This window comes from Notamacropus eugenii, chromosome 2 (assembly GCF_028372415.1).
Source record: "Notamacropus eugenii isolate mMacEug1 chromosome 2, mMacEug1.pri_v2, whole genome shotgun sequence".
NCBI lineage: Eukaryota > Metazoa > Chordata > Mammalia > Diprotodontia > Macropodidae > Notamacropus > Notamacropus eugenii.
In genome coordinates this window covers 28,672,731-28,697,322 of record NC_092873.1, presented here as the reverse complement: position 1 = coordinate 28,697,322, position 24,592 = coordinate 28,672,731, and the positions used below count along the sequence as shown (strand labels likewise).

The window sequence follows — 24,592 nt, the reverse complement described above, 5'->3', positions numbered from 1 at the left end:
TATCTTGCAAGACCCTAGATCTCCTACACCCACAAGGAAACCCTAAAGTCATCCTACATAAAACTGGTCCTTTTTCTAAAGCAAGGCCTTTGTTTAGCTCCTTACTAAATCTCAGCTTCTGCATCAATAAACCTCGCAATGGCTACAGAGAAGATCTAAGTGAATTCATTCACATTCTGAAGCAGTTCTCCCATCTCTCTTTCTTCAACAGGACCTGAGAGAATTCCAACACATGTTCTAATGATTACATGTAGAGGGCATGGCAGACTTTTTGATGATCTGTTTTCCTGGACAAACATTAGTCACTACAATTCAAACTGCTTCCTTTTTTCCTCTGTTCTCTAAGATGGTGTCTTCTTTTACTTGACACCATTGCAGTCATAGTCTGTGGATTCTCCTGGTTCTGTTTACTTTGTATGAATGAGGAACAAAGAATGAATGGGAAAGCTTTTATTAGACCTTTATGAAATGAACTGGGAATACATTTAGAAAAGTAAGTCTGTCCTCAAGGAGTTTATATTTGAAGACAAAAAATAGAGGACATTCCAATTGTGAGTCAGATGGAAAGAGCTTCATTGACCTCAGGTTGCAGCATACAAAGGACCACAGGTGAGTATTTCTTAGCAATAAAAAGTTCAGAGGTTTCACTCTGGTGCTGGAGTTGCAGTTTCGCTTTTAAGCAAGGCTCCCTGGCTGAGGCCAAAGTATTTGAGGCTGAACAGTGAGGAGCCAATTTCCAGGAAGGAAGGAGGGAAAAGATGGGGAGCTATGAGAAGGCTTTGGAGGATGCCTTTAGGAGGGGTTGGAAGGAAGATCAGTCATGCTGGTCACTCATGGCAGGTAGGTCCATGGTCTCTGCCTCTCATTATATATATATATAATACACACACACACACACACACACACACACACACACACACACACATTCCTCCACTGTTTAGATTGATCTGGTCCTAGTAGGTGCCATGGCTGCATTGACATTGAGGCTGAAAACCAAAATTGTTCCACCTTCAGGGTAGCAGTCTTGTCCTTTGTGGAAATGGTAGCATGTGGAAAGTCTGATCTGACAACCAAGCTCTTGATCATGGATAGGTCTTTCCTGTCATCACAGGATTCCCATGTGAAGACAGGAATAGCCATTTATTACCTTCAGCAGGGGGAAGCAGCTAGATGATCAAGTGAATAGAGTGCTGGGTTTTGAGTCAGGAAGACCTGAGTTCAAATGGCCTCAATCATTTACTGTGTGACCTTGAGCAAGTCACTGAACCCAATTTGTCTAAGAGCCAACTAGGTGGCTCAGGGTGTAGAGTCCTGGGCCTTTAGGAGTCAGGAAGCTCTTAGGTCACATGGCCTCAGACATTTACGACCTGTGTGGCATTCTGCTCCCACAGTTCCTCATCTCCACAGAGTGGGAAGGCAAGCTTCATTTCCTAACTCTCTTGGACTAATCTCGAACCTTAGTCATCAGAATTACAATGCTACTGTCTTTGGGCATTTCATTTCCACTGTGATTTTCTTTTTTTGTGCTGTCCTCCTGATTATGTTCACTTAATTCAATTAGTCCACATACTTTTTCCCATCTTTCTCTGAATACCTGTCATGCACTATTCCCCTTTTGTTTTCTTTTCCATTTGTTTTCAGACCTGGGATTTTACTAGCAATTCTAGGTGTGTTAACTCCTTCCACTTGCGTAGATTCAATAACTCATCCACAATCTTAGGGGCTTATAGGAGAGCTGCCTCAGAACCCTGAAAGGTTAAATGACAATCCAATGGTTATACAGTTTGAATATGGCAGGGTAGAACCTGAACTCTCATTTTCCTGAACTCAAGGTTGGCCTTCCATCTACTGTGGCTTCCTGTGTCTCATCATTTTTTTCTGTGCAAATAATCTAGCACTTTCATGTAGGTATGTATTAGGTACATTTTGAAGAATTTATTTTATTGCTTTTTTCAGAAAGAAATCTACCTTTTCTCGTCCAATTGCCCTACTCCTCATTGAGAAAGAAACCAAATCAAAACTCCTATTATGTGCTTGTCAAGTCAAGCAAAATAAATTTCTGCATTGGCCATGTTAAAAAGAAATAGTCTCATTCTGTACTCTAGCCTTACTTATAATCAGCTGAACCTGACATATCTTTTCCCAAACAACTGCTGTAACTCCCTCAGCCCCCACTCTAATAAAAGCATCAATAGGGAAATTGCAGTTCTGCACAGGCTGGGCTCGAACCCAGGGCTGCCTGGTTAAGGCCAGCTCCACCCTCCCTGTGCCAGGCTCCCTGTCCCAGAGGAATCATTGCCCTGTCCTCCTGAAGGGAGAATCAGAGGAGAGAGGAACCTAGACTGCGTTTGTCCCAGGGCGTCCATCAGGCATCAGAGCACCAACATGGTGCTGGCTTTCAGTCTGGGCTTCACAGAATTATTCATGGCTGGCAGACACTTGGGAAGTTATCAAGACCGAAGTCTGCGTTGTACAGAAGAAGGAACTGGGGCTCAGAGAGGAAGTGCTTTGCCCACCTTCACAAATGGAAACAACAGAGCGGGTCCAGGATTCGACGTTCGAACCCAGTTCCTCCCAATCCACATGCCCCACCCTCCCCTTAGGTTTCACCTGGCCCCCATCGCCTTCCCCCGTCTTCTATGCATCCTGTCACAGCTCCAAGCTCCAAAGAACCTCCAGCACAGGAAGCAGCCAGCCCAGGGCTCAGCCACCCTCGCGATCTTGAGCTGTGGACCCCTCCCGCGGAGACCTAACTGACCTGGCACGTGTGCACTCGCCCAGGCTTAGCTTTACCGTTGGGCCCATGCGCGTGACTCCTGCATCTGGAGAACGCGTGCTCATTTCGGTCCCCCTCGAGGCGTTGCTAGGGCTACAGCCGTCTCTAGGATCGATTCCTTGCTGTTACTGGCTTAGGAGTCACTTCACTTGGAGCGGTTGACGTTCTTTTTGGAGAATAGGCGAGGGCCCAGAGGAGGCCAATACATCAAGGGAGAACTCCTCGTGACTTCCCCCACCCTCTCTGTGACCCCCTGCCAACATGAAGAACATTTCTAACATCTTTAGGAGGAGCGTTGTGTCCCCATCTTCCTCCTCCTCCTCCTCCCCCCGCGCAGGGACAGCGGGGTCCCACCCTTCGGCCCGGATTCTTACATCATCAGAGTCAAGGACCTCGATAAGATACACAAAGCTGCCGAGCTTGGGGATGTGAAGAAGGTGCAGGAACTGCTGCTCCACGAAAAGGCCGGAGTCGACGATCTGGATAAAAAGGGCAGGTGAGAGGGCGGTGGGGGAGAGTGAAGGGAAGGCCCCCAGGAGCAGCGTCAGACACCCCCCCCTCCACGGGGGCGCCTGTGCCTCTGCTACCCCTTGGCCAAGCTCTTCCCCTCAGCATCTGGGACAGAGCAGGGTCAGGCTCTGCCTGCTGGAGAGTGGATCCCAATCGTGACCACTGGCGTCCCCTCCCCCTCCTGCCTACCCATTTTGAATGAAGGGAAACTCCTTCACTTTTTCCTTTAGCCAGCCTCCAGCTGACTTCCGCCTCCTCAGTGGTGAGGTGGGAGCAAATGCTACCCTGTTCTAGTGAAATGTTGTTTTCAGCCTTTCAGTTGTGCCTGACTCTCTGGGAAGACTTTGGGAGATTTCCCTGGCACAGATACTGGAGTGGTTTTCCATTTCCTTCTCCTGGTCCTTTTACAGATGAGCAAATTGAGGCAAATAAGGTTAAGTGACTTGCCCGGGGCCACACAACGAATATTTGCCTAAGGCTAGATTTGAAGCCAGGAATATGAGTCTCCCTGATCCAAAGCCAGCACTCCTATCCCCTGGGCCACCTAGCTGCCCCATCTGGAGAAATATGGTCACTCTATGTGGAATGTAGAAGCAACAAGGCAGAAAAGAAATTTCTGCTTTTATTAATCGCGTTCTATGTGTCAGTCACCCAGCTAATCACAACCGATAAAAAGAAATCTGGAGGCTGTCTCTGCTTGCTAGGAGGTCAGTCGAATGGAGATGGTAATCTACAAGGGAGGCTAGGAAGGAGAGGATCAGATACTTAGGAGGAGATCCGGGGAAAACTAGTGTTACAAAACGAAGACTGTAGGGAATATCAAGCAGATAAGTGTTCTAGTTTGACAAGGCTTCAAAGAGATCAAGTCGGATGAGAAATGAGAAAAGACCATTAGATTTGGCAGTTAAGGCAGCATTGGTATCTTTGGAGATTTTACAAGCCAGACTAATGTTAAAAGAAAGAGTCCAGAAAGGAAGTGGAGACACGTGTTTTCAGGAATCCTCTTAGAGCACAAATTAGGCAAAAATGCCAAGAGAAATGTGAGATGAGAGTGAGGACAGGTTGACGAAGTAAAGATGTTTTTGGGAATGGGGAAGGAGGGAAGTAGCCATTAGGCAGGGAAAGATTGAAGAAAGCAAGAATAGGAATGAGAGAGGGGCGATACGCTGGAGGAGATAAGATAGAATGCGATGAGTTGGACCTATAGAAGCATTTTCTTTTTTTTTTTTTCCTCTTTCCTTGACTTGTCTAATAGCTTTTTTTTTTATTTAACTTTTAACATTTATTTTCACAAAATTTTGGGTTACAAATTTTCTCACCTTTTATCCCCTCCCCCCCAAACCCAGGCATTCTAATTGCCCCTGTGACCTATCTGCTCTCTCCTCTATCCTCCCTCCCTGCCCTTGTCTCCGTCTTCTCTTTTGTCCTGTAGGGCCAGATAGCTTTCTTGACCCCTTAACCTGTATTTCTTGTTACCCAGTGGTAAGAACATTACATTTGGTCCTAACACTTTGAGTTCCAACTTCTTTAGCTCCCTCCCTCTCCACCCCTTCCCCTTGGAAGACAGGTAATTCAATATAGGCCAAATCTGTTTAGTTTTGTGCCAGGCCTAGAGGCCTGTGGGCTACCCGAGTCTTACCTTACCTCTATCGGAGGTCTTCGGTTGGCCAAACCGGATGCTCGTATGAGAGAAAGGACGTTCCAGAGTCGAACAAGGGTTGAGCTTTATTTCAGGGTCTAGTTACAAGTGCAGGGGAATTCTTCCTTAGGAGGGAGCGAAGAATCTCCCAAGGAGGCAAAGATCTTATAATAAGAGATTGGAAGTAGAAGTGTAAGTGGGGAGAGAGGGGGAGGGGAGAGAGGAAAAGCGGAGCCTTGTTGTCCTCACACGTGGCCCCTCCGCCCAAGAGAACTTTCTGGCTTTCCTGATCCTACTTAAGCTCTCCAGCCGCATAGTTTGCATCTGAATATCGTGCTGTTAGGTGTGCCCAGGTCCGGGACAATCTCGAGGGCGGGGAGAGCTCTCTCCCATCACGTTTCTCACGGGAAGAGGCGGAAATACACGAGATAGCTCGGTTCACCTCGATTCCCAGTCGTTTCCTGGGGGGGCCTCGTGAGAACTCTAAGATTTAGAAGTTCCCACCTTTACCCGCCCGAGGCTGTCCACATGGAATTGAGCTTCCATCTCCAGCAGTTTTGCAAATGATTTCCATACTAGTTGTGTTGTATAGGACTAACTATATTTCCCTCCATCCTATCCTGTCCCCCATTACTTCTATTTTCTTATGGTCCTTTCCCTCCCCATGAGTGTCGACCTCGTATTGCATTCTCCTCCCCCTGCCCTCCCCTCCATCTTCCCCCCCTCCCTGCTTGTACCCCTGTCCCCCACACTCCTGTATTATGAGATAGGTTTTCCTATCAAAATAAGTGTGCATTATATTCTTTCCTTTAGTGGAATGTGATGAGAGTAGACCTCATGTTTTTCTCTTGCCTCCCCTCTTTATCCCACCACTAATAAGTCTTTTGCTTGCCTTTTTTATGAGAGATAATTTGCCCCATATAACTTCTCCCTTTCTCCTCCCAATATTTCTCTCTCACTGCTTGATTTAATTTTTTTTTAAAGATATGATCCCATCCTCTTCAATTCATTCTGTGCACTCTTTCTCTATGTATGTGTGCGTGTGTGCATGTGTGTGTGTGTACTCCCACCCAGTGCCCAGTTACTGAAATGTTTCAAGAGGTACAAATATTGTCTTTCCATGGAGGAATGTAAACAGTTCAACTTTAGTAAGTCCCTTATGACTTCTCTTTGCTGTTCACCTTTTCATGGTTCTCTTCATTCTTGTGTTACAAAGTCAAACTTTCTTTCCAGCTCTGGTCTTTTCATCAGGAAAATTTGAAAATCCTCTATTTCATTGAAAGACCATTTTTTCTCCTGAAGCATTATACTCAGTGTTGCTGGGTAGGTGATTCTTGGTTTTAGTCCTAGTTCCTTTGACTTCTGGAATATCCTATTCCATTCCCTTCGATCCCTTAATGTAGAGGGTGCTAGATCTTGTGTTATCCTGATTGTATTTCCCCAATACTTGAATTGTTTCTTTCTAGCTGCTTGCAATATTTTCTCTTTCACCTGGGAATTCTGGAATTTGGCCACAATGCTCCTAGGAGTTTCTCTTTTTGGGTCTCTTTCATGCGGTGTTCTGCGGATTCCTTGAATATTTATTTTGCCCTCTGGTTCTAGAATCTCAGGGCAGTTTTCCTTGATAATTTCATGGAAGATGATGTCTAGGCTCTTCTTTTGATCATGGTTTTCAGGTAGTCCCAGAATTTTTACATTGTCTCTCCTGATTCTATTTTCCAGGTCAGTTGTTTTTCCGATAAGATATTTCACATTATCTTCCATTTTTCGAATCTGCACGCTATGTTCTGAGATATCGGTCTTTCTCATAAAGTCTTTAGCGTCCATCTGTACCATTCCAGTTTTGAAAGATCTATTTTCTTCAGTGAGCTTTTGAATCTCCTTTTCCATTTGGTTAATTCTGCTTTTGAAAGCATTCTTCTCCTCATTGGCCCCTTGCACCTCCCTTGCCAACTGAGTTAGGCTAGTTCTCAAGGTGCCAATTTCTTCAAGATTTTTTTGGTTCTCCTTTAGCAGGGAGCTGATCTGCTTTTCATGCTTCTCCCTCATCCCTCTCATTTCTCTTCCCAGTCTTTCCCCCACCTCTCTAACTTGATTTTCAAAATTCCTCTTGAGCTCTTCCATGGCCTGAGCCCATTGGGTGGGCTGGGACACAGAATCCTCGATTTCTGTGTCTTTGCCTGATGGCAAGCATTGTTCCTCCCCATCAGAAAGGAAGGGAGGAAGTGTCTTTTCTCCGAATAAGTACCCTTCAATAGTTTTATTTCTTTTCCCTTTTCTGGGCATTCTCCCCAACCAGTGACCTGACCTCTGAATGTTCTCCTCACACCCACCTCGCATCCTGGTCCTCCCAGCCAGCGTTTGGGGACTGAGATTCAAATGCTGCTTCCCGCCTTAGGGTTTTTGGCGGGGGCAGGGCTGCTATTCAGTGTGAGAATTAAGTTCAGGTGGTCAGGGGCAGGGCCGCCTCTCTGGCTCAGTTCCCTCAGGGGGTTTATGCACAGACCTTCCACTATGGATCCAGGCTCCCGCCCGTTTGGGGAGCTCCTGTCTGTAGCCGCCTCTCAGCTTCTATCTCCTGGGGGGGCCCGGCCATGGGGGCACCCCACTCCCCTCTCGACCCGCCAAAGAGACTCTCTCACCTATCCCCGTCAGTCACCTTTTGGTGGGGGGGCTTGTGCCGCTGCTGGAGATCCCGTCCCGTAGCCTGCTCGGATCTTTTCCTCACGGTGTCTCGGCCACGACAGGGCTGCCCTCTGCTCCCAGTCCCGGCGCCTAGTCCACGGTGCGAAGGACCCCCCGCGAGAGGTTTGCAGGTCTCTCCGGAACAGAAATCTCCCTTGCTCCAATATTCCGTGGTCTCTGGGTGCAGAATTCGCCCTGGGTTGGTCCCCTCTAGCCGTTCTGTGGTTTGTGGGTTCGGAGCTATGTGTATGTGCGTCTTTCTACTTCGCTATCTTGGCTCCGCCCCCTGAAGAAGCATTTTCATGTGGGATGAATGAAGGAGGAGATACTGACAGAAGGCATTTGGATGATGTTAGATGAGAAGAAGTGGGGACAGGGTGGTCTCAAGTAATAGCCTCAATTGTTTTCAGCCAAATATGAGACAAGATTTTTAGCTGAGGAGGTGCAGAGTGAAATATGGGAGCTTTGAGGAGGGATGAAAAGGTTTGGAAGAGCAGCTGTGGTAAGTGTAAGGTGACCGGTTTTTCAGGTGTAGTTTATAGAATCAGCTTCCTTACTCTCTCAGCATACCTAATATAGCTATCCGATTAAATGTGTATGTTTGAGTTTCTCATGGGGTATGGACTGGATATATGGTGTCATGCTATAGGGAACTCCCTTTGCACTGCAGGCCAGTATCTTTCAGCAAATTAGAATCTTAGATAGTTACTTAGATCCCTGAGAGGTTAAGTGACTGGCCTAGGTCACACTGCCAGTGGGAGTCAGAGGTAGTTCTTGCCAGCTCCAAGGCTTGCTTTCTCTCCCCTGTGCTGTACTGCCTTTCTGGAGGGTAATTGACGACGCAAGCAAGGGGATCTTTAAACATGAGTCACAGAAATTATCCATGGGAAAATTAAGTTCCAAGTGTATTTATAAAAGACATATATGTTTTATTTTGTCTGTGAAACATTGGAAGTCTGTGGAATCCAGGATGGGCATTTGATGGTTCCCAGCGCATTATTCATTTGCCCCAATCTACGTTTGTACATTTTCATAATTGTTGAAAATATACACAAATTATTAGATGTGTTCTTAGAAACAACGAAATGCTGTCCTGTTGTTACCATACCCCTATGTTGAATGTAATTTCCAACATTAGTCATTCATTACCTTTCAAAATTAGAAGTGATAACTATATATTGAGTTTCAATTAATATTTTCGCTTATCCTAAAAGCCAAGAAATGCCAGTATTGGCATGATCCTTGTGAACCGCTGCCTTCACAATTACAGGCCCAAAGTAGGAATGGATGAGAGAGAACAGCCTCATAGGTTAAAGCAGCTGAGGTACTGGCTCATTGAAATGGCTGAAGTCAAAGGCTTTCATGATTGTCTGGCTATCCTCATTGACCTTGTTCTGATACATAAGCTGTGATTTGCAGACTAATATAATAACTTTTGCCCTTCCCATAAATATATATTGTTTTATTGAGATGGTTATTAAAAAGCATTTCAGCAGAGTAATGATAACGGAAATGAGTGTAGTAACCTATTTGTTTAATATACAAATGTAGTCTAAAACTGAAGAAATACAAAAACATACAACCAGTCACTGTACAGTTTGAAAAATGCTAGTCCCTTTTCAAGGTTGAGATACTTTTCACTGTGTTCAGTCGTGCTGAAAGAAGTGAACCCTAGCCCGTTGATCCTGCATGGTATGGCAACTAGATAATTATTGCCTAGTTGGAAGATTAACTGTAATTACCATGGATAGAGACATTCCCAGAATGATGAATGTTGTAATTGCTAACAGCAACTACAGGTGAAGTGAGGTTGAAAGTTGTCACAGACTTTTGTCGCCCCTGTCTTTGTGGTTATATTCTTCCCTAAAATACACAGCAACCAAGGTGCCCTCCCCACATAGTGCCACTCAGGTAGTATGATGGCTGACCCACTTATCTTTCACTTTCTTCATCTTTCCCCTAACAATAAACATTTGAGGCTGTTTTGCTTCCTTCCGTTCTCATTTCTTTTACCACTCATAACTAAGTTTGTTATTTCTCAGATGTATATCAACACATTTTTAAATTCCTTTCCCTCTCTTATCAGTGCCCTCCTAGGAATATCTCTATCTACCCAGGCTCTTTTACCCTGCTTCCCTTTTCCCTTTTTCCCTTTTATGAGTAAAATGAAATCCTACCCTAATCACAGCTGATAGGGATGGGATACAACTGGATTAAGAAGAATTAGTGCAGATGGCAGAGTAGAAAGACACACGTATGGTAGCTCTGAACCCACAGCCCATAAAATATCTGTAAAAAAGAACTCCCAACAAATTCTGGAGCAGCAGAAGCCATAGAACAATGAAGCGGAGGAGATTTCTGTTTCAGAAAGCCCTGAAAAACCTAGGAAAGGTCTGTCGCGCCCTGGACCCGGCGCCCAGCTCAGCCCTACCTTGGCCTCGACGCACCGAGAGGAGCAGATCCAGGCAGGCTTTGGGGAGGGAGTCTCCAGCAGCCTTGCAGATCCCTCCAGCCACAGGCGCCAGGGTGAATGAGGGAGTCTTTTTGGCTTGCCAGGAGGGGAGTAGGGAGTCTCCATAGCTCGGGCCCCCTTGGGAGGCAGCAGCGGGAGCAGAAACGAACAGGGGCTCCCCAAGCAGGCAGGAGCCTGGATCCATTGTTGAAGGTATCTGCATAAACCCCCTGAGGGAACTAAGCCCTGTGTGGCAGCCCTGCCCCCACCTGAGCACCTGAACTTAATCTCACACTGAATAGCAGCCCCGCCCCCTCCCAAAGCCCTGAGGCTGGGAAGCAGCATTTGAATCTCAGACCCCAAGCGCTGGCTGGGTGGATCTGGAGGTGAAGTGGGTGTGAAGAGGACATTCAGAAGTCAAGTCACTGGCTGGGAAAATGCCCAGAAAAGGGGAAAAAAATAAGACTATACAAGGTTACTTTCTTGGTGAACAGGTCTTTCCTCCCTTCCTTTCTGATAAGGGAGAAAAATGCTTACCATCAGAGAAAGACACAGAAGTCAAGGATTCTGTATCCCAGCCCACCCAATGGGCTCAGGCCATGGAAGACCTCAAAAAGGATTTTGAAAATCAAGTTAGAGAGGTGAAGGAAAATCTGGGAAGTGAAATGAGAGAGATGCAAGTAAAGTATGAAAAGCAGGTCAACACCTTGCTAAAGGAGACACAAAAAAATGCTAAAGAAAATAACACCTTCAAAAATAGGCTAACTCAGTTGGCAAAAGAGGTTCAAAAAGCCAACGAGGAGAATAATGCTTTCAAAACCAGAATTAGCCAAATGGAAAAGGAGGTTCAAAAGCTCACTGAAGAAAATAGTTCTTTCAAAAGTAAAATGGGACACATGGAGGGTAATGAGTTTAGGAGAAACCAAGAAATCACAAAACAAAACCAAAAGAATGAGAAAATGGAAGATAATGTGAAATATGTCATTGGAAAAACAACTGACCTGAAAAATAGATGCAGGAGAGACAATTTAAAAATTATGGGTCCACCTGAAAGCCATGATCAAAAAAAGAACCTAAACATCATCATCTTTTCAATTTTGAAAGAATCCACAGATCCCCTCCTGAAAGAGGTCCAAAAAGAGAAACTAATAGGAACACTGTGGCCAAATTCTATAGTTCCCTGGTCAAGGAGAAAATATTGCAAGCACCTAGAAAGAAACAATTCAAGTATTGTGGAAATACGATCAGGTTGACACAAGATCCAACTGCTTCTATGTTAAGGGATAGAAGGGCTTGGAATATCATATTCCAGAAGTCAAAGGAACTAAGACTAAAACCAAGAATCACCTACCCAGCAAAACTGAGTATAATACTTCAGGGAAAAAAAAATGGTCTTTCAATGCAATAGAGGACTTTAAAGCATTCTTGATGAAAAGACCAGAGCTGAAAAGAAAATTTGACTTTCGAACACAAGAATGAAGAGAAGCATGAAAAGGTAAACAGCAAAGAGAAGTCAGAAGGGACTTACTAAAGTTGAACTGTTTACATTCTTACCAGGAAAGACAATATTTGTAACTCTTGAAGCTTTTCAGTATCTGGGTAGTGGGTGGGATTACAGACACACACACGCACATGAGCACACACACAAACAGAATGCACAGAGTGAAACGAAGAGGACGGGATCGTATCTTAAAAAAATGAAATTAAGCGGTGAGAGAGAAATATATTGGGAGGAGAAAGGGAGAAATGCAATGGGGCAAATTATCTCTCATAAAAGAGGCAGGCAAAAGACTTTTTAGTGGAGGGGAAAAGAGGGGAGGTGAGAGAAAGACATGAAGTTTACTCTCATCACATTTGACTCAAGGAAGAAATAAAATGCACACTCATTTTGGTATGAAAACCTATCTTACAATACCTAAAGTGGGGGAGAAGGGGATAAGCAGGGTGGGGGGGATGATGGAAGGGAGGGCAATGGGAGGAGGGAGCAATTTGAAGTTAAGACTCTTGGGGAGGGACAGGATCAAAAGAGAGAATAGAAGCAATGCGGAGCAGGATAGGATGGAGGGAAATAGAGGTAGTCTTTCACAACACGACTATTATGGAAGTCATTTGCAAAATTACACACATATGGCCTATATTGAATTGCTTGCCTTCCAAAGGGAATGGGTAGGGAGGGAGGGTTGAAGAGAAGTTGGAACTCAAAGTTTTAGGAATAACTGTTGAGTACTGTTTATGCTACTGGGAAATAAGAAATACAAGTAATGGGGTATAGAAAATTATCTTGCCCTACAGGACAAAAGAGAAGATGGGGATAAGGGACGGGAGGGATGTTAGAAGAGAGGGCAGATTGGTGATAGTGGCAACTAGAATGCCCAGCGTTTTGGGGTGGGGGAAGGAAAGAAATGGGGAGAAAATTTGGAACCCACAATTTTGTGGAAATGAATGTTAAAAGTTAAATAAATTAATTAATTCAAAAAAGAATGATATAAGCACTGATATGCTTGTCAGGTTTGGTAAAAGCACTTGACATCAATGACCTTGTTTGCCTAAAGCCAAAACAATAGCAAAAATAAGGTTGAGAACTACCCTTCACATCTTCAACTCTCTTTGCCAAGTCTTCAAAGAAATTCCTTTTTCTGTTAGGATAGGAATTACACTCCTGGTTGCAGTCATAGGACAGAAAAGGGCTAAACTATAGAAAGTATGATAGTTCTCCCACTTATGTGAATACAGTGTGGTGAAAGGGCTCACTTTTGTAAAGGGAAGGCAGGTCATTCCATTTCATTTCATTCTTTAACCTGGAAGGAAGACCTACATAGGTAAATTCATTCATACACATGCATATATATATACATATATATATATATATACATATATATGTATATATATGTATATATATGTACGTATGCACACAAAAATACACACTTGTATATGTATATACGGATACGCTACAAAAAATACTCCAGAGCAAAGCAAATTACTTCAAAATTGCTAATAGCAAATCAAGCCAAAAAGCAAAAGAAATCCATTTTTTCCCTTATTAGATAAGATTAAATACCTTGTAAAAATAAATCTAACTAAAGTTTGGTAAACTTTTTAATGAAAATGTAAAGTTTAAAGAAGCCAATGTAAAGTTGTGAAGGGTAAATTTGGCATAATTCATTGAATTCCTCCAACTACACTAAATTCTTGTATGGAATGACTAGATTAAAACACATGATCATCTATACTATACATAACATTTTAAAATTTTTTATACAAAATTGCTACCCAGTTTAATATTTCTCAGAAATGGCACCCATTGCATATGTGAAAAATCATAGATAATGGGAACTGCTATTAGACTGTACGAAGCTATTCATCTTCCACAAATAAAAGCCAGTGATTACACAAACTGCAATTTTGGACACAGAGCAAGAATTGTTATTAAAGGGTAAAAAATAAATACTGAGATAAATAAAAAATTAGTAGGGAAACAAAAACAATTTTTAAAAAACAGAGTTAGTATCACATAAAAATAATTAATGCTTAAAGCATAATGATACTTTTAAAAATAGGATTCCTGTTCTAAATTTTATAGGAAAATAGTGCCTGATCTTTGGAATTTCCATGGATCTCTTCTAACACTAGGAGGAAAAGATGTATCTCCAGTCACTGGTCCAAGTTATCTGGCTGGCTCCTCAGAATGCAAAGTCTCCCTGTGTTCATTGGTAGGAGGTAGAGTTTGGCTTGTCTGGGCTCTTGTCGTGTTGGGTGAGGGGATAGTTGTAGAATGGTTGGCTCCCTGTCTTACATCATGGAGGGCAACAATGAATGTTGTCTCTGGCCTTGTAAAAGTTGGAGGTCTCAAGGAATGTGTTTGATATTTGAGAGTTGTGTGGGGTTTGAGTATATTCTCCACAAAGGTAACAGACAATGTTATGGGCCCAGATATCCCTTTTGTGGGTGCCAAGGACAAACATGTATTGGGATGATCCTTATACCAGGATGGTGCTGGGCAGCTGAGCCAGATTCTCTTCACATCTGAGAGTCTGACCTCTCTGGGGTAGTGACCTCAGGTTGTCCTGGAGTTGGTGCAGGGTTTTCTCCTGAAAGTTGAAGGAGAGAAGGACATGGAGGCAGGAGGACTGGTGCCCATCCCTGAAGCTGAGGCAGTTGTACAGAGGACATCTGGTGGAATTGCTATAGATATTGATCCCATACTGGAGTTCTCCATGGTAGTTGTTGGTGCTCTAGATGGGATGATTGGGAGAAGAGAGGAAAGTCTCCCAGTCAGGCTGGTTTGTAAAGGAGTACTTGAGTCAGAGGTAGCTGTTGTTTCATCTGAAGTCAAGGCGAGCAACAGGCTCCTGGTTGCCACGTTCACTCCTGCAGATGTCTTAGGTACAGCAGTGGCTCTTCTTGAAAAATAGGTTGACTGTGTGTGAGAGAGGGTGTCTTGATTTCTGGACAATTGTCCCAGTGGGAATCTGGTCGCTGGTGTCCTGAATTGAAGATAGTAGAGGATATATTCTATATGTGATTCATAGACTGAAATGCAACATGATAATCAAGTCTATTAAATGTCCAATGTAAGGCACAGGCTTTACAAGTATTAAATCTAGAGCTCTGACTTTGACATTTTAACTTCTATTAAATGTACTCACTCCCTGCAACAATGAAATAATCAGCCTACTTTGGCCAAGAGTAGACTTCAGGTAACTGAGTCTGTATCTCTTAACAATAAGAAAACAGCAAAAGGTACTAATAAAGCAATTTATAAAACAACTAAATTATGATTACCCCAACCTTATTTTTTCATTAAAAAAAATAGCAATACTAACAACTGGTAAAAAAAATTAAAATAATGATAAAAGCATGGCACATCCTTATCATCAGAGGACAAAATGCCCCATGGTATAGACATCAAGCCTTCATGAAACATGTAAGGCCTAGCAAGAATATCAGGAAGATGAAAAACTGCAAAATCTCTTCTTAGACATTCAAAATTCCTAATTTGTGTGACACTTCAAAAAGCAAGTTGGAATGATCGTGGATTGTCATTCGATTATGCCTAGTTTTACTGAGATGTGTTCTACTGGAGGACAATGGAAAAAATAGCTTCATGGGTTAAATGAGTCATTTGGAGTTTTTCAAATAATTATTTAACAAAATAAAATTAAACACATTACGTATTCTATTTGACACAAATCATGTTGTTAATGACAAACTATTTCCAAAAATAAAAGCTAAAATGTCAACATTTTCAACTTACAGTTGAGAGATTCAGTCTCTTTTCAACCAAACCATTATTTGGCCATTTCCTCACCAAATTCCTGTTACTATATAAGTTTGTGTGTATATGTACATGTGAATATACACATATATGTATGTATTCATCTATTCATATACACACACATGTATTCAGATAGGGAAATCCAGCTACTTCTCTATAACTCTGTTGACGGTCTCCAAAAGAATCTGCAACAGAAAAATTCGTCATCATCAAGCCCACCTGATGATGAACCTCAGACTAAAAAGGACATGTCTTACCAAAAAAAATTTTTGAATGATTCTATTCTCCTTTCCACAACTGCTTTGGAAAATATGTATCTGTATATGTGTATGGGAAAGCTGCCTCCTCAAAAACCTTATCTCAGAACAGGAGGTAAGGAAACTTATTTCTCTAATTGCAAGCTCAGTTCACATCTTTGGGATAACCCCATAGAGCCTAGCAATGACCTTGGTAAAGTAACTGCTAGAGAACTAGAGAATTCTCTGACCCACTGGTATTTAAATTTCCATGGGTTCAGCTTTTCAGTGATAAGCTTATTCCCAAAAGCAAATTTTTTTTTTTTTCTGGACCAAAGTAGACTCTAGTCATCAAAATCTGGAATGTCATTGTAAGAGTAGCCCGTGTAGCATTTGGGAACATAGTAGGCAATGCACAAAAGGTAGAATCCTGGCAGGAATACCAGAATTTCAATTACCAGAACAGAAATGACTCATTCTGCCCCACCTTTGCTGATATATCCAGCTAATAGCAGAGCGCCTATGACATTGTGAAAGGTGCCAATCATAAATAGTACTATGGCAACTGCAATAACCTTGTAAGGGATTTTGGGAGGGCTCTTCTTAAAGTTTTCGAATTTCCCTGATTAAGTGATGAAGTTTTCATTATTTTATATTTATCATATTATTTGTATAAGTAATACCTTTATGGAAATCAAATGAGAACTTTCATTGACATACGTTTCAAAAAAAAAAAAAAAGAAATGCTTTGTAGTGAAGTCCCAGTAAAGCTTTGTTGTTTTACGTAAGATGAATCATTTTCAAATCTCTCCATATTTGTTTTGGTTTACTAAACTATGTTTAAGCTAATATTTATAGATGCTCTGATCTTTTCTGTGTTCTCTTTTGTGAATTTACTATTACAAATTTGAGAATTTTCTTTTCTCGAGACTAAATACAAATAGGATCATTTTCTATATAAGGATACTTTGTTTTGGTACTTTCCCCACATGCTATATATATTGCAACATTTACCTCCTCTCTATCTATACTATACTGTTTCATTTGTCTCTGAAAAGGAAACTATACTGTTTTAATGGTGATCGGGAGAGCTCTCCCATTTCATCTCTTCCCACTTCTGTGAGGTCGTAAGAATTAAAGAACTGCATGCACTTAGCTTTTAAGGGCATCATGTCTATTAAGATCGCATCTTCCTACAGACAGGAAGAGGATACCTTTCTACAGTAAGGGGGGAAGATTAACAAGGGCTTGAAGGAAGCCAGAAAAATACAGAGGGAAAGGACTCCAGGGATGGAAGACAGTCAGTAAAAATATATTGAGTTGTGAGATGGTGAGTCAATGCAAGGAAGAGCAAGAAGGCCAGTGTCACTGGCAGAATGCAGGAGTAAAGTACAATTAGATTGACAAATAAAAGGAGGGACAGGCTCTGAATGTGAACTAGCACTTTCTATTTGATTCTTGAGGGAACAGGAAGCCATTATATTTCATTGAATGGTAAAATGACATGGTCAGACAAGAGCTTTAGGAAAATCATTTTGGTGGCTGAGTAGAGGATGGACAAGAGTGTCTTATGACAAGAAAATCCACAAGAAGGGTACTGCAATAGTCCAGGAATGAGGTGATGTGGGCTTGCACCAGGAGGATGATAGGGTCATATGAGTAAAGGAGCATATAGGAGAGGTGTTAAGAGAGCAAGACCTATATTCCTTAACAAAAGATTGGATATGGGTTTGGGCGTGAAAGTAAGTAGTTCCGGGCTGTGAGCCTGGGTGATTGGAAGATGGGGAGTGCATGAAACTGGGAAATTGAGACGAAATGAATTTTGGGGGGGAAAGGAAATGAGTAGAGTTTTGGATGTGTTGCGATTCAGATACGGACAAGACAACCAGTTCAAGATTTCTAACAGGCAGTTGTCCAAAAGGAGTAATGAGTTTGCAGATCACTAGAGAGGCTAAAGGTAGATGAGTATATCTGAGAATCACCGTTCTGAGGACGGATTTCCAGGAGCTTACAAAATCTCCTAGAAAAAGAAAAAACAAGGGCCCAACTCAGAGCCCTAATATACAATACCCAAAATTCGCATTGATGACTTGGGTGAGAATGTAGCAAAAAAGACTGAGACAGGATTCAGCCAAAGAACCAGGAGAGTATTGTCATAAAAATCTAAAGGGAAGAGAATATCAATGAAAGTAGGAGAATGGAAGGAAAGGCTGCAATGAGATGAAGAAGAATGAGGATTGAGAAAAGGTCATTTCTTTTTGCAATGACGAGTTTTATAGTAACATTAGCGAGGACAATTTCATTTTGCTTATGAAACTTAGCAACCAGACTGTAGAGATAAAAAGGGAGTGGGAGAAATGGAAATGGAAACACCTTTTGTAAATAGCTATCTCAATGAACTTGAAGAGAAAAAGGGAAGAACTAAGGAAGAATATTATCAGGGAAAGAATGAAAAACTGAAGGTGCTTTTTTTGGTGGGAATTCATGTTTTGCAGATAGGTTAGTAGGGAACTAGATGACAGTGCAAATTGACATGGTAGTTTGGCCTCTCGCAGCACATCAGTGTGGAAGACCATCAGACCATCCCAGGGATGTTTCTTCTGGCTGAGAGCACAGCTAACTCCATGTCAAGTCCTTTGTGAGGGTCTAGGCCAGAGTCAGCTGCCTACATAACTCCATCACACACTCCAACTACTTCCATGGTCAGGCTTCAAGGAGAAACAGAATCATCCTTGGTTTTGACTTCACCAGCACCTGCTGACTCCATCACCCGCATTGATGGGGCTCTGCCTGGAATGAAAACAAAGGTCCTCTAGTCCTTGACCTCTGCTGAAGCTACAGATCTGACCAGGATTGTTAGATATTATGTCTACTTTGCCCCTTTGTCTCCAGTCATTTTCTCTGAGGGATACTTACAAGTCCAAGGCCATAAGCTTGAATATTCCTGGAACTGAAAGCCCAAGTGTCATCCTCAGCAGCAAGGTCACAGATGTGGGCTTTCTTTATTTTGAGACCACTAGAACCAAGGGCTTCTGGGTACAGTGGGAGAAAGTAACAAAGGTGCTTCACTGATCACTCCTTTACCTGGATCTCCTATGTCCTCAGCTTCCCTTTTGGGAGAAGAACCAAGGAGGTTAGGTACCACTCTTTGCTCCCTTCCACCGGTGATTGCGGCTAACCATCTGCAGTCCCAATTGGACACTCAGAGAGGACCTGAGTTCTCCCTTTGGCCACAATGGAGCAAAGTCCATACTGTCACAGTCAAGATGACTGGAGATATCTATGTGGCTCCAGAGTGACAGCACAGGAGCTCAAGTGAACTCAACCCTGCTTCTTACCACCAGCAGCAGTTGCATGGTTTTTCCTGGACAAAGCACAATTTCTCCCTCACCTACTAAAGGTGACGCCAGTGATCTCACCATCACTGAGACAGATGCCACCCCTGCATGGCCATGGACACTCTCTTCTTCAACTTCCTTAAATTCAACTGAAACGATTCCCTTTACAGTGAACATTAGCTCACCTGCCCCAAGACCTGATACCATAAGTCTCACCTTTATCACCAAAATCCCAGATATTGACCCTCTCAGACTGTGGCCACTCTCAGCACTGATCTCCCAAGTAGAGTGTCAGAGAAAAGCACAACTGAACCATCGACCACCACTTCTACTGAAGATCAACTCTTCTCAAACACTAATCCTGGAGGTTCATTGGTGAACACGACTGGCTCAATTTTGTTGGGACTGGTGCTCATATTGTTCCACATGCAGGCAGAAGGGAGCTCAGAGGTTCCGCTGACTACAGAGAGCATGATTCCATGCAGGATGATAATAAGTATCACGTCAACTCCTCCAGGGCTCAACACAGCAGCTGAATTGAGCTCAGCCATACCTCCTCCAACAATTGCCCAAGAGACTCCAAAAAGTCCTGAGGTCATTCTGACTGCCAGGGATATAAGCCCTTCCTCTACTTGGCAATGGGTAGGAGGGGGGACTGCAGGGTCTCCTGTCCATATGAGATGAGGTTCAAGTGTGTCTGCTGTGTCCCAGACAATCCTCTCTGAAATTCAAAGTTCATTTATCATCACCAAAGCCCCTTAGGAGATTCACACATAATGTCCATTGTCTTGTACTGCAATCGAGGTCACTAACACAGTTACTCTATCAGATTCCACTCTGATCTCAGGGCTGGAGGAAGGCCAGGATTCCAATGGTGCCATCTCATGGACAGAACCCAGCAGGACCTATCTCACCTTGGATTGCCCTTCAGAAAACCCCATAACACATGGCACTAGTCCTGTGGACACACGCTGACTAAGCATTATCCACTGGGCCAAGTGAGCACTTGCTTGAAAGAGGCACCAGTGCTGCTACTTTTCTTTTCAAAATGCTTGCTGAAGTCACTGTTCCAGCACCACAGAAAACTACCCAGGAGCTTGAAAGTCAAATGCATTTCTGCCCTAGATGGTCACACTGCCCTTGCAGTGGACACTGGCCTTATTGGGAACCTTATCTCTGCATTGTCAAAGGTCACAGCTGATATCAGCAAAGATAGGGAAACTGTGAAATTGAGCTCCTCTGGCAGTAAGCCTTCAAGGAATTTGCATCTAATGGGGGAGACAAGGCATAGAAAGGAGTGGTAGCCAGTGAGATGCAACTGAGTTATCCATCATGAAGGAGTGTTACCTGGGGAACAAGTGGAGTACATGGACACATGACATTAGAGAAGAATGAGAGACAGGATTGGGTAACATTTTCAGATCTGGAGAGGATCCGGGGGATGAAAGTGTACCCGTGTACAAGAGAGAGTGAAATGAAGCATGACCTTGAATTTGATAAAAAAAAAAAATAGATGAGTAGGGTGACACACCAATGGGGATCGCGGAAGTCCAGGGCAGACGTTCTAGGGACTAAGCTTGAATCCTGCAAGACTAGTCTTTAGTGTGGGCATCAGGACAGTAATGACGTTCGAGGAGAAATGGCCAGAGCTTAGCTTCAGGGCCAGAGCAGAGCTGATGAGAGTACTCTACAGGAAGAAGTGCCTGTGATGTGCATTGGAGAGGAAAGCGAGGTTCAGGTGATTGGGTGTTATCCCAAGGAATGAAAGAATCCCACTGAGAGGAAATGTATATCCCTATGAGAATAACACCAAACCTGTCCACATACTAACCAACTCCTCTGCTTGTAGTATTCTCCAGGAGCACAGTTCATGGATTAGTGAGTCTAATGTGACAAGCAAATGAAAACAGTCTACCAGCATCCTCATGCCTAGCTCCATAGTGAGAGATTCTGTTTCTGAGACTGTAAGAAAGACAGTTAGCATAGAAATCCCTCCAGGCTCAGCTCCCATTTGGGGTACACTTCTCATTGCGGCCATGATCACAAATGGGCTCAGATCTGAGACACCCAGAGGATCAGTAGATTTTGTCATAGAAATATCAGCTTCACCTGAGAAATCCTCTTGTTTGTCCTGTAAACCTCCCACGTTCCTTGAATCCAGCAGAGCCCACAGTCAGCCAAGGATCTAGTGAGCCTTGGAAGGCCATACTATTATGGGATACTCGGGCAGGAGCAGAGGCAAATTCAGCTGCCTTGTCTTTCACTGCTCCCAGCACCATGCCAACAGATGGTGGAGGGGACACAAGCCCTTTCTTGGTGTCTACAGAAGGGCCAACAGAACGTCAGACAGTGTCCAGCCCCTTCCTAGAAGACACAAACATTCTGCAAGCACTCACAGGGAGGACATGCACTTTCTAAGCACGTGAGTAAGCCACTGCCCTGACACAATCTCCACTTCTTCTCTACTCAGCCTAACTGAAGGACTCAGCTACCCAGGACTTTGCCTTCAACCTCTTTGGGAAGCCTGAGGAATTAGGCTAGGAATGTAGCTAAATGCCCCAACTCAGCGTCCATATGCTCCTTGATCATCCTTCTTTATATGAGAAGACATAGGTTCCAATAGAAACTGACATATGAAGAACCATTTAAACCATGTGCACAATCATTTAACAATGTGAATGTCAAGAACTACTATACAAATTGAGCTGAATGCTGTGAAATACTAATGACCTTCTTGTTCATTTAGAATAGATATTGAAATTTATTTCCCTCCCTTCATTGGAATGTTGAAGTGTATGAAATAATTATTAGTATGAAATATTAGTATTAAATTTAGTATGAAATAATGCATTTAATGTAAAAACTTTTTGATGTATAGGCTAGTTGTGCTATACGTTTTTGAATCTTTTATATTAAAGGAAGTCTCTAGGAGGGAGATGGATATATTTCAAGATAAATATTACCTAAAAAACAAAATGCAAACATCACTTTATCACTAATTAATGTAAAGTTAAAACAATTTAAAGGAGATGTTATATATCAATATATGAAATAATTTTAGAGGAAGACGTGAATATTTACGAAAATGTAATTTGTCCGGACCAACAGAAGAGAAAATAAAATACTTAGTCCCATCTTAATAAAGAAATTGAAAAAGCTTTTAATGAGGTCCCTAAGAGAAACTCCCAGAATCACCTGGATTCACAAGTGAATTCTATCAAACATTAATCTACCTAACTCGAAAGATGCTACCAAGGGTTGGTACTCTCCCAACTTGCCCAGTCATGGATCAAGCCCTTTAAAACAGAATTCCCCTCACTCTCTTTGGCAGTCCTACTGCACCTTCTTCCACACAACCAGGGCTTTTATTGAAACTCTACCTGTTGTGGTCGTCCTTTGTTTTTGAAAGACTTGGACTCCAAGGCCTCTGAAGGACAACAGAGAAATGATAACATGACTTGCACTAGACACTGTTTTGAATGAGGGAGGGCTGTGCAAAGTCACCAGCCTCACCTTTTCCTCCTAAGTCTTCTGGATCCTGTGACCAGACATTAATGATGATGACTGGAGATTGGCCAGGATGCAATGGGAGATTTTGGTCTTTTCTGCTAAGTCCTATTCAGGGACTCTCTCAGAGAGTGGTTATGCACATTTAATGAATAGGTCCCCTTAAGAAATAATCTAGGAATGGCCCCTTTAATGAGCAAAAGAAAAAAAAATGAGTAAATCTCACTGGAAGGAATCAGCAAAAGTGACTACTGATAATCACTCTTCTGTCAGAAAAGTTCAGAAAAATATTAAGTGGAGTTTGGGCAGGGACTTACTGGTGTGCCATGTATGAGGGCACTTGGTTTAAAGTTTGGAGAGAGAGAGAGACAGAGACAGACAGACAGAGACAGAGAGAAGGAAGGAAGGAAGGAAGGAAGGAAGGAAGGAAGAAAGAAAGGAAGGGAGAGAAAAAAAGAAAGTAAGACAGACAGAAAGAGAGACAGAAAGAAAGAAAAAAGAAAGAGAAATGAAGAAAGAAAGGAAAGAAAGAAGGAAGAAAAAGAAAAAAGAAAGAATAAGAAAGAAAGAAGAGAGAAAGAAATATGCTCTGTTAACATCACGTTAACTAGTGACCCACTGACCATCCAAATTTACCTTCCTTTTGAGAGGAGATGGAAGGAGTCAACAAAAGCTAGAAGATGAGCTGAGGTACCCAGCTAGTTGAACCCCCATTAAGACATCTAGATCTACTCACAGGTCTGTGTTTGTCCTTAGTTTTAGAAGACCATGTCGTCAGAGAAATGATGACATGACTTGCAGCTGACTTTGTTTTGAGTGAGGGAAGGCTGTACAGCCTCACCAACCTCACTTTCTCCTGCTGAACTTTCTGGGTCCAGTGACCAAATATGCATCAGGATGCCCAGCATGCAATGGGTGAGGCACTGGGAATACAGAAAGAGGCCAAAGACATTGCCAGCTCTGAAAGGAGCTCACATTCTAACACAGGAGACTCCATGCAAATAACGCTATACAAAGCAAGCTATGTACAGGATACATAAGGAATGAAAAGAGAAGAAGAGCCCTGGTTGAGAGATCTGGCCAGCGAACCATCTCTGAGTCCCCATTTCCAAAGGTGAGCTTCTCCTCCTCCAGCACCTTTGTCTAATGATAGTGGTGTTCCTGATGAGGATACTGCTGTTGCAGAACCCCTTGGTTCCCCTGATGGGTTCAATAAGTTGGACTCAAGTGGGGTGTATAGAGATCATCATCATGCCTTAGGAGGGTTAGGACATGGGAAAATCTGATCAGATCTGACCTGTCTTAGATGGTCCTAGAGAATTCAACTGGGGGCTCAGTTGACTGAGGGATCCCTGAGGTGGGAAAGGAGGCTCCTGTGTGACCAGGCCCCTGGGGTTAGTAGTTATGGTGGACTGGGAACACTGGGGTGGGTTCAGTGGAATCCATTGAACTAGGTTGGGCAGAACTGTCTGCAATCCATTCATGGGGTAGGATTGATTAGGTCAGTAATTGTGTCCCATCTCACCAGGACTGAGGGCATGGGGCTTGAGGGCTTGTAGGCACTGGCATTCCAGTGCCTAGGTTGAGCCTGTGTCTTGGGGAACTTGGAACATTCGCTGCTTACCTGTTCCTCACTGGGAGATCTCACTTGTCTTCACGATCCATCGACGAGGCAGAATGGAGGCTCTTGAAGGACGCTGGTGACCCTGAAGCTGCCAAGGGGGCCGGAGACTGAGTAGAAGTGTAAGCTTCAGTGGGAGGCAGTGTGCTTCCGGGTGACGATGTGGTGGGAGAAGGGAAATTTGGGGGCGTTGCGGTGGGAGGCGAGGTGGGGGGGGGGGGCTAATTTGTGGGACAAGGGGTCAGGAAAGTGGCCAGCACTGGTCTGGGAGCTGCTGGGTGCTTTGTCTGTCGTTCTGCTGGTCTGCTGTCTCGTTCACTTCCGGGAACAGTGGACTAGGGCATTGTGCCATGGCATTGGTGGACACAGTAGCTACCTCGCCTAGCCCAGTGCCCTCCATCCTTGGCACTCAGGGGACACAGATAAGGTGAGACCATGGAGGCCCCAGTGATCTGCCTTCCTTCTGCCCCAGCCTAGCATCCTTAGTACAATAGCGTGCCTACAGCTGAGTGCTCAGAATCACAAGAACACTCCTGCTTTTCTTGTCTCCTTG

At 43.4% G+C, this 24,592-nt stretch overlaps 1 protein-coding gene across 3 annotated transcripts in view; it reads left to right on the top strand.

The window, feature by feature from the left end:
* Positions 1-2,897: 2,897 nt before the first annotated feature.
* Positions 2,898-24,592, top strand: part of LOC140524812 (golgin subfamily A member 3-like) — a 68,421-nt gene continuing 46,726 nt past the window's right edge. For 2 of the 3 annotated variants that reach the window (XM_072639605.1, XM_072639603.1), the window contains exon 1: positions 2,898-3,272. The gene's annotated coding sequence lies outside the window, so the exon portion shown is untranslated. The remainder of the gene's footprint in view (positions 3,273-24,592) is intronic. The other variant, XM_072639606.1, reaches the window with a different exon arrangement.